This window comes from Gossypium hirsutum, chromosome A10, assembly GCF_007990345.1.
Source record: "Gossypium hirsutum isolate 1008001.06 chromosome A10, Gossypium_hirsutum_v2.1, whole genome shotgun sequence".
NCBI classification, from domain to species: Eukaryota; Viridiplantae; Streptophyta; class Magnoliopsida; order Malvales; family Malvaceae; genus Gossypium; species Gossypium hirsutum.
In genome coordinates this window covers 16,095,735-16,110,184 of record NC_053433.1, presented here as the reverse complement: position 1 = coordinate 16,110,184, position 14,450 = coordinate 16,095,735, and the positions used below count along the sequence as shown (strand labels likewise).

General features: G+C 36.5%; 1 non-coding gene across 1 annotated transcript; it reads left to right on the top strand.

Moving 5' to 3' along the window:
* The first annotated feature begins 5,298 nt into the window (after positions 1 to 5,298).
* Positions 5,299 to 5,405, top strand: LOC121209067 (small nucleolar RNA R71). Its single transcript, XR_005904184.1, has one exon. It is a non-coding gene; the product is annotated as a small nucleolar RNA R71 (small nucleolar RNA).
* Positions 5,406 to 14,450: the final 9,045 nt, after the last annotated feature.

Below are 14,450 nucleotides of genomic sequence, written 5' to 3'. Positions count from 1 at the left end.
CCGTGACAACTTATCGTCTCCCGTGTTGGGGAAAAATGTTGCCTTGTTTTCAAATGGCCTAATGCACGCCCGTGTGCCTAGGTCTTTTGAAAGTATGCGTTCCATGATTCGGTTAGTATGTTAGATGTTAAAAACTAAAATTTAAAGAAATTAACCTTGTTAGTGCTCGGGTTGCCTCCCGAGAAGCGCTTATTTATAGTCTAAGCTTGACTTACCTCACTTTTGCATGGTCAAGGTGGAGCGAGGAGTTTACACTCCTCATTCCTACTATAAACTTTATCAACATAAGGTTTAAGACGAGTATTGTTTACCTTAAATGTGCTGAATTTGGGATGATTTACCTCGATTGTACCATATGGGAAAATACTGAGTACTGTAAGAGGAATTTCTTCATTAGGTTCAGAAGTGGTAATGCGAGGATCTGCTGCATCTAGTAGTACTTTGTCTCCAACCATCAGTTGATTTGGTGAGGTATTGAGCTCGTTCTGGCTCTTTTTCAGCTTATTAGGTGTTCTTGATTTCTATGTCCGCCATTCATCTAGCTCCTCGATTTGTAGCCTCCGTTCTTCATAGCTAGGTCCCTTGTTGTTGTTTGAACACGGCTCGTATACATTCTTCGTAACTATTTCCTACACAGAAGGTTTCACCACGTGATCAGTACTAGTAGAATGATTTATACAACCACATTTAATTTTTGATGTGTCACTCGAATTATGAGCTTGAAGGGTGATTGTTTCGTCTCCCACACGAAGTGTGAGTTCACCTGTACCAACATCAATAATGGTTCTAGCAGTTGCTAAAAAGGGTCTTCCTAAAATTAAAGGTGCGTTTGTAGCACCCCAAACCCAGCCCAGACGTTATGGCCAGATCCGACATGCCACATCGAAGCGTTCAAAACATTTTATATTGTTGATCCAGAAAAACCTACTTAGTGTTTTAAAAGATAATTTTTCATTATAGGTTAAAGTGAATGGAAGCTGTGCACCAGGTAGGAAATCGGAAAAGAGGTGGTGAGTCCATCGGACTGCTTAAGTACCAAGCTCCCTTCGGATCCAATCCTAGACATGCATACCGCCATTGCCACACCTTAACGTCATGGATATTCCTAGGAAACCGATTTGATTAAGTCATTTTTAGGAGAAGTGATTAATTTTGGAAAATACTTTCATTGCGGAAGCTTTGCTTGTTGTCGTGTTATTTTGAAATCAATTGTTGTTTTTTTTTTTGAAAACGCGCCCTAAAGCTATCCAATTTCAACAGTTAAAATAAGTAATACCTATCTTAGTAATACATATTAAAACCATCAAAAATAATTAAGCGGCCTTATTACATTTAAAAACCCAAACCTCAACGTAAATAATAGGATGCCCAGTTCACCAGAAGAAAACCAAACTATCAGAATGGGTGGCCACTTCGAATTCCCTCACAGCTCCAAGCCCACTATGGTTGGGGATTTCCTGCGTGGATGAAAATAAAAGGGGTGAGTTTGGGGAAACTCAGTGTGTAAGGAACACCCATTCAAAGCCCAAGTCAGCTCAAGCCTATTGGGCCTAAGCCCATTCAGGTAACAGTGGTACTGGACCAGAGCCCTTTTCAGATTACAATAAACTGGGCCTTAGCCCCTTATTCAGATAACAGTATGGCCCATAGGCCCATTTCAAAATACATGCAACATCAATAACATATGCAAGCCCATTTGGGGAGAATACTCAACCCACCAACCACTACACTCCACCCATACCAGCCCTACACTCCATGTGGGGAATAGCTCTACCCACCCAGCCCAACACTCCACAGTTGCAGCCTTGCTGCTCAGTTAACAGTAAATTGAGGCAAAGCCTCCAGTACGTGGACAAGCCACTTTCAGTACTTCCTCCGTCAATATCCCAATCCTATGCATCAGATAATAACAACATGGCATGCAGTAAATAACAACAGTCAAACATGCATTTAGGTCAATTTAACCCTAGGGTTATTTCGGTAATTTATCTACTAGGGGTAAAACTGTAAATTTTTCACTTTTAAAGGTATTTCAATAATTTATCTATTTTAGGGTTTTTCATGCATATTCCTACTTTTCACGTACTAACAGAATCACGTACCAAGGGTTCTTACCGAATTGGGCCCGTTGGCCCATCATTCCAATTTTGGCCCATTAAGCCCAAAAATATCGAGGGCACAGAAATCATGCACTTTGCAGTCCAAATTTTGCAGCTTACCAAAAACATTAATCGATTTACCTCACGAGCATTCGCACACTCGCAAATCTATAAAATACTGGTTTTTGGCATTTCGGCTTTTCGACTTTTGTCGATCCAGACTAAGAAAGAGGGTGTTAGTTACACACCTGTTTGCGACGATATGCTGACGAGATCCACACACGAACCGCCTACAATTGGATTACTAACACGTTAATCTAACTATTCAAATACGAACTACGTATTAACCCCTTACAATATTCGGCTAACCACACCTACAGATCAGAGTAAGCTTATAAGAAATCAATAAGCAACTCATTAACAAATTTTTGTCAGTGTTTACCACATAATCATAATTTCACTGCAAGCTGTCTTCCTGAGCAATAGTCACTAAATCATTTATAACTAGAGCTACGAAACTCCAAATTAAGTTCTGTTAATTTTCCATGAAAATAGACTCATATATCTTCTATCCATAAAATTTTCAGAATTTTTGGTTTAGCCAATCAATACCAGATTTTTCTCAAAGTTTCCCATGTTTCACTGTTTGACTAATCTGACCACTCTTCATTACGAATCAAATTTCTCATTGTACAGAATTCAAAATATGTTCTTGTTTATTTCATTTGAAACTAGACTCATTAAGCTTTAATTACATAATTTACTAAGCTTCTAACTCATCTCCCACAATTTATGGTGATTTTCCAAAGTCACGTTACTGCTGCTGTCCCAAGCAGATTTATTACCAAATCACTCTTTCACACCTAACTTGCATGCTTGTTATTTAAACATGTATATCACCAATCAATCATCACATATGTATGATTTTACTTAAGTATAATCTCTATTTCATCATTTTAAAGCACAACATGTTAGCCGATTTTTCCCCTTAGCATCTAAGGCACATACATGTTCATTTGTTTGGCTCAACTTCACCTATCTTCCATTTTTCATCAAAAGAACATGAAACAACAACCATTTGCTTCATTTTAATTCATGACTAAATGCTCACAACACAACTAAAAACCAAAATATGCTTCAAGAGTTAAGGTAGAATCAATAAGAACTCATGAACATCAAGATAGAAGCAAACTACCATGAACTTACCTTCAATTTTCTTCCCCAAGTGACCGAACATTCAAGAGCTTTCTCCTCTCCTTTCTCTTCTCTAACTTTCGGCTATGATGAACAAAGATGGACAAAACTTTTTTCTTTTCACCCCTTTTTCTTTTAATAAAATTTCATATTTCATCCATTTAATTCTTTAATACAAAAGACATGAAATGCCCATCATGGAACATTTACCTAACCCATTATCATGGAACATTTACCTAACCCATTATCATGAAACATTTACCTAACCCATTATCATGGAACATTTACCTAACCCATTATCAATTTGTATCAATTTGTACCATAAATTATGGATATCAAGTGCACATTTTGTCTACAACAACATGATGACTGGCCACTTCATGTAAAATGGGAGGTTTGTCATGCAAATCCTCCTATTTTGCACTCCTATTTATTTGGCCACTTCAATTTAGCCTATAGCATTTTCAAACATTTTCACATAGGTTCTATTTCATAATTTCACCCCCTTTTTCTTATGGAACAAAAATTAACTAAAATTGACGGGTTCTATCTTAAGCTTGGGCCTTCTAGAGGCCCACTAACATAATTAAACCTATGCCAACATTCACAGAATTCTTGAAAATTGGGGCGTTACAGCGTTACTATCCTCTTCCATGTCTAGAACAACAAAGTCTACTGGGTATATAAATTTATCAATCTTAACAAAAACATCTTCAATGATACCCCTAGGAAATCTAATGGTTTTATCAGCCAATTGAATGCTCATCCTAGTTTGTTTGGGTTTCCCAAGACCTAGCTGTTTAAACATTTTATAAGGCATAACATTAATGCTTGCCCCTAAGTCAACTAATGCATGATGTACATCTAAACTACCAATTAAACAAGGAATCGTAAAACTCCCTGGATCCTTCAATTTGTTGGGTAGCTTATTCTGTAATATTGCTGAGCAAACTGCATTCAACTCCACATACGATGCATCATCCAACTTTCGGTTATTTGTTAAAAACTCATTTAAACACTTGACTGCGTTTGGCATCTACGAAAGGGATTCAATAAACGGTAAGTTAATATGTATTTTCTTTAAAAGTTTAAGGAATTTACCAAATTGTTCGTCTGATCGGTCTTTTCTTGTCGCATTGGGGTATGGCACACGAGGTTTATATTCTGTACTCATCAACTTTGGGTCATCTTGGCCTACCTCATTCTTACCTTTGCTTATCACCATTTCTAGCCTTGGTTTTTCAACTAACCCTTCCTCATCTTGAATGGTAATCGCGTTGAGTTGCTCCCTTGGGTTAGATTCAGTGTTGCTTGGCAGGCTACCTTGTGGTCATTCGGAAATTAACTTGGCGAGCTGTCCAATCTGAGTGTCGAGCCCCTAGATTGATGCTTGTTGATTTTTTAGTGCTGTCTCGATATTTTGAAAACGAGTTTCTGACACTGAGATGAATTTTGTTAGCATCTCCTCAAGGTTTGGTTTTTTCTCTTGTTGGTAGGGTGGTTGTTGGAAGCCTGGAGGTGGTGGTCTCTGATTCCCTTGGCCTCCCCATGAAAGTTTGGGTGCTTCCTCCAACCTGCATTGTAAGTATTGCTATAACAATTGTTTTGAGATCGAGGATTGTTACCCATGTAATTTAACTGCTCGTTCTCCATGTTGTGGCCATAAGGTGGGTAATCTAGATTGCTCATTCTACCTCCACTTGCTTCGCACTGCATTACTGGGTGAACCTGTGAAGAACTAAGAAAACCGTCAATTTTCTTATTCAAGAGTTCTACCTGATTAGAGAGCATGGTCACTGAATCGACATTATAAACGCCGACTGCTTTTGTTGGCTTTGTCCTCATGACTTGCCACTGATAGTTATTCAGTGACATCTCTTCTATAAATTCATAGGCATCTTCAGGTGCGTTATTATTGATAGTTCTGCTAGCAGCTACGTCGACCATCTTCCGAGTTGAAGGGTTCAGGCCATTGTGAAAGGTTTGAACCTGCAACTAGAGTGGTAACCCATGGTGAGGGCATCTTCTCAAGAGGTCCTTGTATCTCTCCCATGCATCGTAGAGTGTTTCTAAATCCATCTGCACAAAAGAAGAGATATCATTAAGTAATTTAGCCGTTTTAGCCGGTGGAAAATATTTTAATAAAAACTTTTCGGTCATTTGTTCCCAAGTAGTGATTGACCCCCGTGGCAACAAGTTCAACCACTGTTTAGCCTTATTCCTCAATGAAAAAGGGAATAACCGAAGGCGAATGGCATCATCAGAAACACCATTAATTTTAAATGTATCACATAGTTCCAAAAAGTTTACCAAGTGAGCGTTGAGATCTTCATCCTGTAAACCATCAAACTAAACAAATTGTTGTATCATTTGAATTATGTTAGGTTTCAGTTCAAAAGTATTGGCAGCTACAGCAGGTCTAACTATGCTTGTTTCAGTTCCTATTAAAGAAGGTTTAACATAACCATACATAGTATGCGAAGCAAGATTCTGATTAACAGCAATCGCAATAGGTAGCGAATTTTCTTGGTTTTCAGCCATCTCCTCAGTTGTGGTTGAAGTATCATCCTCATGCTCTTCCTCAGTGTATCATAAGCTTCGCCTTATTTCCCTTCGATTTCTACGAACTGTGCGATCGAGCTCACTATCAAACAATAACGGTCCTGACGGGTTTCTTCTGGTCATAAACTAGAAAAACTTGCTAGAAAAAAATAAATGAAGAATTTAGAAAATGAAACAAAAGTTCAAATTGCAATAAAAATAAAATGGCTAAAGGAATAAAAATTAAGTGTTCCTAATATCCTAGTTCCTCGACAACGGCGCCAGAAACTTGATACGTGATATTCGTGATAGGATTTAAAGATTTATGAAAGAATTGTTCTTGAGACTAACTTATTATCACGATTAAGGCAAGTGTACCTATCGAATAGTAGTATAGTTCAGCAAGACCGAATTTTCGAACCCAAAGGAACTACAAGTACTAGTATTTACTTCCTTTTTATTATCTAGCCTAAAAATTAAGAGGTTTGGTTATCTAAACTAATTTTTAACTAAGAATGCACAGAAAGAAAAGTTGGGAAAATACTTTTGGGGAAATTCGATTGATTAAGACAATACCTAAGGAAAAATCCACCTAGACTTCACTTGTTATTTAACTCTGAATCAGACGATTTATTTATTTGACTTGATCCGTAGAAATCACTGAGTTATATTATTATCTCTCTCGAGACTAATAACATCTAACCCTAGGTTAAAAATTGAAATCTCTTTCTAATTAACACCCTAGAATTGCATTAACTCGATCTATGGATTCCTTTATTAGGTTTCACCCTAATCTGGCAAAATCTTATCACCCTATCTCTAGGCGTGCGATCAAATCCGCTTAATTATGACAAATTTACTCTTAGACAGGGTCTATTCCTCCTCTGAATAAGAGCTTAACTTGAATCAATATCCTGGAATATCAAAACAAGAATTAAGAACACATAATTAAGAACAAGTCAAATGTTTATCATACAATTCAGATAATAATAACAATATCCGTCTTATGTTTCATTCCCCTTAGGTATTTAGGGGATTTAGTTCATACTTATGAAAGAAAAAATCTTAAAAGCATAAAGATAGCAAAACATAAGAAAACCCAAAACTCCTGAAGGAACTTGAAGGGAGATCTTCAGTCTTGATGATGAATCCGGCTTCTGAGATGGACCAATCGGCTTCCCTTGAGTAATTCCTTACTTCCTACTCTGCATCCCCCTTTTAAGTGCCTCCTCATGTGTTTAAATAGGCTTTAGAATGCCTAAGAGCCCCAAAAATTGGCCTTTTTCGAATAGGGTTATACTTGGGCTCGGCAGGGACACGCCCGTGTGCGATTACTCCAGCCCGTGGCCAAGGCTGTTGAACAGGCACGGGCATGTAGTATACCCATGTAAGTCGTGCTTCAATCCTGCCAAGAGACACGGCCGTGTGACACGCCCATGTGAGAAATTCCAGGCCGTGTTGATTTCCCACGTGGGTCCATTTTCTCCGTTTTCGGCCCGTTTCTCGCTCTTTTTACTCTCCTATGCTCACTTAAGTATAAAACATGAAATTAAAGGATTAAGAGCATCGAATTCACCAATTCTAAGGAGAAACAATCCATAAATGTGCTAAGCATGGGATAAAAATATGTATAAATTACAATTTATCAAATTACAAGCAAATTATAGTTTGAAATCTCAGTTTATTATCAACATATCGTATATATAATCAAGTTTAACATGCAGTTCAATCAATTTTAGGTTAATATGGAGATTACGAAAGCTTAAAACCAACTTGGTATCAAACAATGATCATTTTGAAACAAAAAAAAATTAGGAAAAATATATAAACAAGAGTCATATGGTTCTATCCTTTGATCGTGTGGAAATGCTAAGGCCGTGTGGGATGAGACACACAGTCATGTAGGCGAGTCGTGCAACAAACTGATGCCATGTAGGGTTGGAGTCACACGACCGTGCAAAAAATTATGTACACTCACCAAGGTCGTGTGGGTCAAAAGTGAAAATATTCAAAAATATGTCACACGACCGTGTTGTTGGGCCGTATAACAGACTATGGCCATGTGCACAAAAAATTAACCAAAACCTACAAGCCACACGGCCGTGTTGTTGGGCCGTGTAACAAACTGTGGCCATGTCATATGTCGTGTAAGGCACACAACCATATGCCAGGCCGCGTGCATCTGAAAAGTACTTTCCAAAATAAGCTATTCAACCTTAACTCACTTATGCCACAAGCAACACATTATACCAATTCTTAACCATTTCAAAAGCATTAACTTTAAACCAAAAACATTATTTTAAACAATCAACCTAAGTGTCTAACCAATATGCCATAATTCGCACTTGAATCAACAATTCAAAACTAACCAAAAGACCATATTCAACCATACCAATATGCCTTCGATGACACCTCAAAATAACAAGCCAAACATGCATGCATTCAACCATTCAAACCATTTTACAATTGGTTTCATATTAAACTTATAACTTAATCACTAGAACTACCAAATAACTTCAAGCATACATAACTTATAAATCACATGATACACCTATTCCTTGGCATATCTACTAATCACCATCTAAGCAAGTAAATATTTAAATCAACTACTCATCAAGAATGATATTTTCATGATTATTGTTATCACACACATATACATATAAATAATTCTCAAAATGCCACAAGAATCTCAAAATAAAACATTAATGCCCAAATGACACTTTAGGTACATGCCGTGACCAAAATTTAAAACATCACCAACGGTTGAGTCCGGGATTGTCACTGAATGCTGAGTCGACTATTGAATCGTAATGTACCTAACCTGCGCACGGAGAACAAAATCGTACGCTAAGTATAACTCAGTGGGTCAAACATAAAAGAAAAACATAATACATTTAAAAATACTAAAGTTAATATTAGATGATGCTATACAATTACCATGTCAAATATGCAAATTCCTATATTCATTGTTTACTTCAAATAAATTTTACTAATGTTAAAACATGGCAAGTCTACTTCACAAATCATTTGATATCTCAATTCATATGATGATACATTCCATTTCAATTTCCAAATCCATAATTTCAAATGAACATTTCTATCAATGTTCCAAACCATTTCACATTTGAGTACTCCATTTCTCATTCCATTTTCATTTCTCGTTTATTTTCCATTTCAATATCAAGTACCTTATTTTTATAATTTATTTCCCTATTAACACGACTTGGACTCAAATAGATACACGAATCCAACCAATGCACCAGTTTGGCACCTAATGTCTCATTGGATAAATCTGAAGCAAATAGTTGCGCCCAGCACTACCAATAAGTTTGACACCCATTGTCTCATCGATATAACTGAAGCAAATTGGACTCAGTGCCTAATCGACTCGTAGTTGAAATAACCCTAAACTCTTCTTATCCTATGGCATACCAACTATATTCGACTTTGCTCAAACATTTAATAGGATATTCATTTCATATTTCATTATAAACCAATATCTCAATTCAAATTTATTTTCATAATGAATGCATTTATCCAACATATATAGCAACAATAATCATCCTAATATATATACTCAATTTTCACATTTATATAAATACACATATTTTTCAAATATACTTAATTTAGTCATCATAATCATCAATCAATTCAGTTTAGTTTCAAAACATCTCATCATATCAGAATGCCTCACCTTAAGTTCTTACCATGCAACAACAATTCAATATACATCAATTTACAAGTAGTTTTGATTATAGAAACACAAATTGTAAACTCCAAGCTATTCGTCGACGACTTTGTCTTTTCTTTTCTTTTTTGAGGAATCTGAGTCAACGTTAGCTAAAGATTAAAACAAAATATAAAATTATCAATACATAACTATTTTCACATTCAATTGTTATTTCATACAACTTTTTTATTTTATTCAATTTAGTCCCTGAAATCGGGACTATCATAACTTTCACATTTAACCCCAAATCTTATGTCGAATTCATTGGAGTCCTTATAGGACTTCCTATTTCTCAATTACACCAAAATTTAATAATTTATGCATTTTAGTCCTTATTGTACAAAATCATCAATTAGCTTTACAATTCTCGGTCTTTCGACCAGATCCCCCTAAAAACCGTACGTGCGGGTCTCCCCGCATGCGGCTTACGCCATTCAAGGTGGCCCAGCCCAGCATTCATTCACAAATCCTGTAGTGAAATTGAGACTGCTCGACCTCGGAAGCGAATTCGCGTTTAGGTAGCCCTTTTTGTCGTACCGTTAACTCTATCTATTCATTAAATTGACTTTATTACATTTTTTATATAGGTTCAGTCCCTCTTTTTCCAAGAATTAATGCACTTCCCTTTACTTCATAGGGCCTTCTATAATAGGGGAATAATTTATGCATTTTAGTCCTTATTGCACAAAATCATCATTTGGCTTTACAATTTAATCATTTTTCAACTCCAAACTTCAAATCCATCAAGATATCACCAAAAGCTTCAACTATCTAATAATGACAGCATCATAATCTTTTAACAGTATTGAAAAATATGACATGGGTCAACTAGCTTGAGCTACTGGGATTTCGAAAAGATAAAAATTACAAGAAAAAGACTAAATTGAGCTAACCAATTAAAGTTTGAAGCTTTGGAAACCCTTTTTGTTTCATCTTCTCCCTTTCTCTTTTGCTTCAAAATTTTAAAGATGAAAAGAGAATGAATGTTTTCTCTTTCAATCCACTAAGTTTATCATCTTTTATTTTAGTTAATTAAAATTTTATTTTATTATAATTCTCATAACATTTTTTACTATATAATACCTTATTACCGTCCATTTAATTAGAACCATGGTTTAATTTCCTTATGAGTCCCTTAACTAAGTTCTACTTAATGATTCACTAACAATTTAACTTTTGATACTTTTGTAATTTAGTCCCTGTACCTTAATTTATCATTAATTCAACAAAATTACCTAACCAAAATTCAATTCACTTCTAACATAACTCTATAAATATTTAACAAAAATATTTAGAGGTTCAGTTTACGAAAATGGGGTCCTGAAACCATCCTTTCTGACACCACTAACTTTTGAGTGATTACACAATCTCTCTTTTTTTCTTTTCTCTCAACTCATTCTTAATTTGTTGGACAAATTATATATATAATACATGCATAAGGGTAAAGTTCAATCCTCGTGGGGTTCATTATAAATCCCTTTGTGGGAGATGCATTTCATATTCATATATATAAATATAAAATCTATGTACATTTATACATACAAAGGCATGCTTAGGCGATGGAACACCTCTCGTGAGTGTTCTTCATTTAATTTTTTAAACAAATATAGATACATGTATATGGGGGTTACACCCAATAGGAAACTTCTCGTGGATCCACTTTATCATTTAAAAAATAAATAAATACATAGAAGCAAATAAAAGTTTTCATGGGTCAGGTTGAGCCAAGTTCGGGTCAGGCCTAAGCATGATATTAACAAACTTTATACTTACCTAAGCTTGGCCCGACCCAAAATATGGATTTAAAATTTTAGTCAAGATTGTCCAAATTTGTAAATAGCTAACCCAAACTCATTTTAAACCCACCCACATTTTTAAAATATATATATTCATGTTATTTTTAATTTAATATTTAATGATTTTATATATTTTATATTTTTTAAAATTTATATTTAGTTATCTTCACATTTTAATGTTTACATTATAGTAATATTATATATTACTATAGATTTAATTTGTGTTATAAATTACACAATATAAAAAATAACATAATATAAAACATTACAAACTTAAAAGCGGGTCGAGCCTTAAATATTCAAGCCCAAGCCCAACTCATTTTTTAAACGGACCTATTTTTTTCCGAAGTCTATATTTCGAGTCTAACATTTTTATCCAACCCTTCCAAATTTTAGATAGGTCTTCGGGCTTGAACAGATAGCCCAACCCATGAAAAGGTCTACAAGTGAGGGGTTTGCACCTTTCCTGGTTGTTATCTCTTTTCCTTTTCATTTTATTTTGTAATATATGTGTGTGAATGAATACAAATGACTAGAGGGGAGGTTCATGCCTCAAAAATGCCGAGGGGTTCACAAGCCTTTTTTTTTCTCATAACATTAGCTATTAAAACCCCATCAAATGGGTTTTGCCAAGAACACAGATAAATCATATTTTGGTTCAAGGTATTAGATGTTAGTATCAAATAAATGAGAAGGAAAATAAATTGACTTGTTTCATATATAAAATTACCATGAATTGACAAAAGTGATTTCAATGGCCATTGGGAGTGTTCTAATTGGGAGAAATTGTATCAATCCATGCTGACCACACCAATTATTAATACATCATTTTAAAAATGAAAGCTTATAAGGAGGAGAATGTGGGGGTTGGAACGGTTTACCCATGTACAATGGAGAACTATCAAAGGTTGGGATGAAAGGAAGAAGTAATGGAGAGCTCCCTAGGTGGAAGAAGCTTAGAGATGTGTAAGGTGACTGAAGAGTGGAAAAGACGAAGGACTAAAACAAATCCTTCTTTGCCCTAATCCTAAGAAGTGTATATAAAAGGACATGATTAAGATACTTATACATAATTGTTAAGTGATATTTTCTCGTCTGTTATTCATGGAAGTATTCTGGTATTTATACATGTTGTCACAAATGTTATTACAGCTCATGATAGGACCCCCACTATTTTGTCTTGACTCCACTACCTCTAGGCCTGACATTCTCTATCTTTAATACTGATATTCTCTATGGACTTCAGGCCTGCTGGACACATGTCTACGGAGCACGGGGTCTTTTTTGTTCCTAGGGCTGACAATCTAAGCAGGCTTCGTACCTACTAGACATGTGTTTGAGTGACTGCGCGCTCCTTGGGTATAGGTGAACTAAGACTATGGCGAGTTGGATCCACGAGCTTGTCCTTTATACAAGCTCATTGGGTATATACAAACTAAGACTGTAGCGAGCTGGGTCCACGAGCTTACCTCGTGAGCTGGGCTCCCGAACTCACCTTGTTGTCCTCTCACCATTCGTCTTGCACCCAATCTTTTGGTGGGACCTACTCGGGTATGGGTTAATGATATAGATCCTATTAGGAGAGGCAGTACTAGCAATTACCATAGCAGAAGCCCCAGTAGGATCTTCTCTCCTTTTTCAATGGTATTCCAATCTCCTACTATTCATCTCTTCCTTACTGCTGACCACCACTCTAGTAGCTCTCGTCCCAGTCCTACGCTTTTTGTATGCTACTAGAAGTCTAGATCATAGGCCCAAAGCATCTTCTATCTCTTCAGAAGTGCTAAGTGTTCCCTCGGAGTCACTTCTAGAAGCCTTAGTTGTGCCTGCACCACCAACAACCCTAACATTAGTGGGAGCAGTTAACAAATTAATAAGTGCAACCCTTTCTACCCATGAGAAGGCCATCATTCATAGGTGAGGTTTTATCCCACAATAGCTGTAGAAATAGTTCGTGGGCTCCTCTCGAAGACCGGTCAGAATTTTCCCAACTCACCATTGTTAATAGTGTTATAAATTCTATGTGACCATGACTAATTTTGAGCAACTGCCCCTAAGGCTTCGACAACCTCCTTGCTATCATTTGGCCTGTACCCGTTAGGGCTATGACCTTCCAAGCAGTACAAAAACACATTCCTCACAATAATGAGGTCCTCAATGATCAAGGCACTCCCTGTGCGAAGCCTTTCCAGTTAAGCTTTCCCACAGTCTATCCCTATGGCCCACTTGAACAAAGACATGTCCTGGCTTGGTGTAGACCATTCCATGGGAAAATCAAATTGGTCCGCGACCTTACACCTTACCCTAATGTACTTCTCCCACTTTAACTATACCTTAGAGCATCAGTTCGTAATTATCGTCTCGCATTGTTTGTGAAGAGAAAAAAAAGAAAGCCCAGCCAATCCCCCCAAATCTAAGCCTTCAGCAAGTACAGACTCTGGAAAACTGCAAGCTCTAGCACTTCGTTTCATCATTGATAGTTGATGAAGTATGCCACCACGATCCACCAAGAGAACTCGCAAAGTTTTCTGTGAGCAATCTGCTACTCACGCAGAAGACTGCAAAAAAACGAACGAATGGGTAAGTGAAACCCAACTTCCGAAGCATGTAAGGGAAGCAGGAAATAGTCTTCACCCATATCGCTAAGACGGTGCACCCCCTCAGGAATGGAGAACTTGTATACAAAATGAGCAATTTTAATTCCCTACACACGTAAGCTTTGTCTCGTCTCTTCACCATTTTAGTGCAAATAACAAGTTTACCTTTGACGGGGGCCTTGGAAGCACATTCCTGTGGTAGGCAATGGGGCAATAATCAATCATCGGCTCCTCTTATTCTATGCATATTCGACGAAGGAAAGAAAAGAAAAAAGTAAAGAATTTTTTCTTTTTTTTACCTTGAGAAAGATCTTCATATGATTCTGATTTCAAGATTAAGCAAGCATAAACCTTAGAGCTCCAGAAAACCCCTCTTTTCAAAAAAATCCTCCCTGCATCTTGATGGTTCGAATAGCTAAAAAATTTCAACAGTTAGATATGCAAAAGTATGACCCATCCAAACACGTGGTGAAGTACATATCAGATTTTAATG